Source organism: Scylla paramamosain, chromosome 40 (assembly GCF_035594125.1).
Source record: "Scylla paramamosain isolate STU-SP2022 chromosome 40, ASM3559412v1, whole genome shotgun sequence".
NCBI lineage: Eukaryota > Metazoa > Arthropoda > Malacostraca > Decapoda > Portunidae > Scylla > Scylla paramamosain.
The window spans coordinates 2922501-2926292 of NC_087190.1; positions in this window are offsets into that span (position 1 = coordinate 2922501).

The following is a 3792-nucleotide window of genomic DNA, read 5'->3' on the forward strand; positions in this document are numbered from 1 at the left end:
GAAGAAGAAGAAGAAGAAGAAGGTGTTATTGTAAGATGTGAGAGAAACAACAGGAGATTTATACTTGGCACGAACCCAAAGATTAAGAACAAGAACAAAAACAAAAAGAAGAGGGTGGTACTGGAAGATGCAAAGGACAAAAGCAACTCACAGAGACTCGTACATGGCGCAACCCCACTCCCCACCCCCCTCTGACACTGCCAAAGGAGAAGAAAAACAAGCAGATTCAAGGCAAACAAAATTTCCAAGTGACCACTCAAAAGGTAAAGAAAATGGGATCAACGTAGGTAACTAACAGAAAACGAGGAAGTTATGGGTGACGGATATACTCGTTTTCTTCTCTTCCATCTTCTTTTCTTTCCTTTTTTATTCTTCTACTTTATTTTCGCCTCTTCCTCTATCATCTTTTAGTTTAATCTCTTCTACTTCTATATCTCCTCCTCTTCCTCCGTTTTCTATTTCTTTAATATTTTTTTTCACCTCTTCGTCATCTTTCAGTTTATTTCTTCTTCATCTCCTTTTTCTCCATCTTATATTTGTTTTGTTTTTTTCAACTCCTCCTCTTCATCCTCTTTTTGGTTTCTTTATTTCTTTATCTCCTCCTCTTCTTCCATCTTCATATGATTTCAATTCTTGCTTTACGCTTTCCCCTCTTCTTTCAATTCATCCTTCCTTCATTTATCGTTTCTTATTTATATATCTGCTTGTCTCCCTTGTCTTCTTGCTGATCTTTCTTATTCTCATCCTCCTTCTTCCTAACTACACTAAAAGACAAAAGAAACTACGACTCAGAGTAAATTAAGGAAAGACAAGTCACCCCCTTAATTTCAACGTTTTCTTTACATGACTACACCCAGTTTTCTTTCCATGCTGACCTGTAACTTATTCACACACACACACACACACAGACAGACAGACAGACAGACAGACAGACAGACAGACAGACAGACAGACACACACACACACACACACACACACACACACACACACACATACACACTAAATTAATACTAGAAAAAACTTAAGTAGAATAAAAAATATAAATGGAATAAAATGAATAATTAAATAAAAAATAATCGATAAATAAAAAGAAACAAATAAATAACACTAAATGAAAATCAAATAAAAATGAAAAAAAAAATATTCTAGTCTGGCCACGAAGAAAACAAGTAAAAAAACGAGAAAATCATAGAATTTTAGAAAAGGAATAATAAAAAAATAATTAATTAAAAACAAAATTAGTAATAAAAAAACATCTACATTATTATTATTATTATTATTATTATTATTATTATTATTATTATTATTATTATTATTATTATTATTATTATCCACATACATTAGCAAATATTTTTCTACACAACAACAACAACAACAACAACAATTACTACTACTTTTCTTCTGCTACTACAATAATAATAATAATAATAATAATAATAATAATAATAATAATAACAATAACCCGTTTTCTATGCGTTGTTGTCTTCACAGCGTCAAGCGGAAGAAACTTACATTAATACATCAAAGTAACGACTCTCTCTCTCTCTCTCTCTCTCTCTCTCTCTCTCTCTCTCTCTCTCTCTCTCCGTTACTTATGAGATATTATAAAAATCCACGCAACTTTCAATGTATTTTATCTATTTTTTTCTTCCCTCTCCTTCTTATTGTTTGTTTGCGGAGCTATTGTCATACTTAAGCTGTTGTTACTCATGTTGTTGTTGTTTATTGGAGCTGTTTGTCAAGTTAAAGAAGCGAGGCAAGTGTACGGCAACCTTGTGTTTTTTTGTTGTTGTTTGTTTGTTTATTTTTGGTGGGGGCAGTTAGTGTTTTACTTTCTCCTTATTGTGTGTGTGTGTGTGTGTGTGTGTGTGTGTGTGTGTGTGTGTGTGACAATGGTTACTGTTCTGCTTGTTTGTGACCGATTGTTGCGTGTGGTGGGTGTAGGGGGACACACACACACACACACACACACACACACACACACACACACACACACAAGTAGTAGTAGTAGTAGTAGTAGTAGTAGTAGTAGTAGTAGTAGTAGTAGTAGTAGTAGTAACAATATCAACAACACTTAAAAAAAATCAATTCTAGACAGACTTAACTAATGATCTTTCAATTTTCTGACTATGAAATTAAGAAAAGCATAAAAAATAAAAAATAAAAAAAAAACATCAAAATTAACAGCGATATTATTTCGATACCTCCGAAGCAGCTGATCCACTAACAAGACAATAAGTGAACCCCTAACTGTGCTAAAGTAACAAAGAAAACGTGACTGTGCTAAAGTAACAAAGAAAACGTGACACCAAACTCAAACTCTTCGTTATTTGCATACACTCATCACCAAGAGAAGAAAACAAAATAAAACCAAAGGAAGGAAGGAAGGAAGGAAGGATGGAAAGAAGGAAGGAAGGAAATGGGTTTGAAAATGTAAAAATAATAACTATATATAACAAAAAAAGTAAAATTGGAGGAAGAAGAGGAAGAGGAGGAGGAGAGCAACTACGAAGACAAGGAAGAGAACGAAATGGAGAACAAGGAGGAAGAGGACGGGGATGATGACAAGAAAGAGGACGTGGACGTGAAAGAGAAGAAGTAAAAAAAAAAAAAAAAAAAAAAAAAAACAAGGAAAAGTCAAAACATTATTCAAATTTCACCTTTATTTAAGTCCTCCCAACAGAAATCAAAGAAAACTGAACCCAACTCATATTTTCACAGTGACAGAAAACGACACATACTCCTAAACTTCACTGGCAAACTAATAAAATGTTAAAAAAAAAAAAATCTATGTACATTTTTATCATTCCTTCAGAGAGAGAGAGAGAGAGAGAGAGAGAGAGAGAGAGAGAGAGAGAGAGAAATGAACTCCTTTTTCTAATCATCATTTCTGCTTGCAATATAACCTCCCTCGGAACCAAAACAATTCAAGAGATAAATAAACACACACACACACACACACACACACACACACACGGGAGTTTGTTTACAGTTAGGGCATTGTGATATGATAAAACAAAGAGTGACTGTAATTGTGGTAGTAGTGGTGATGGTGGTGGTGGTAGAGGGCAGGAGAAGGGAGAGAAAAGAAAAATTATGGAAAAAAAAATAAGAAACAGAAGGGAAGAAAACATAACAGAAAGGAAGAGAAGAGAATAAATGAGGGGGAAAAGAAGAAGAAAGAAATAAAGAGAGCAGAGGATACGAAAGGGGAAGAGGAAAGAGGAAATATGGAGAAAAAAAAGGAAACAAAAGGAAATGAAATAATTAAAAGGAAAAGAAGAGATAAAGATGAGGGGAGAAAGACAAGTAAAGGATTGTAAAAGAAAAAAAAAAGAAATGGTGTGAGGAAGAGAGGAGAGGGGAAGAAAAGGAGAGGAAATAGAAGCAAAAGGAAGAGGAGAGCTAAGGTGAGAAAAAGAAAAGAATAAGGAAAAATGAAAAGAAACAAAGGAAGAAGAGGAGGAGGACATAAACAGAGCAAAATTTGAAGGAAAAAAAATAAAAATAAATGAAAAGGAACATGGAGTAAAAAAAAATAAAGAAAGAAGGAGAAAAGGAGAGACGAAAGAATTTGAAAAACAAAAGAAACAATGTAAAAAGAGGAAGGGAAAAATAAAGCAAAAATTAGAAGAAAACAAAAGAAAAAAAGGAAGAAGAAACTAATGAAAAAAAGAAGCTGAGAGAGAGAGAGAGAGAGAGAGAGAGAGAGAGAGAGAGAGAGAGAGAGAGAGAGAGAGAGAGAGAGAGAGAGAGAGAGAGAGAGAGTGATACAGTCTACATAACAAACAA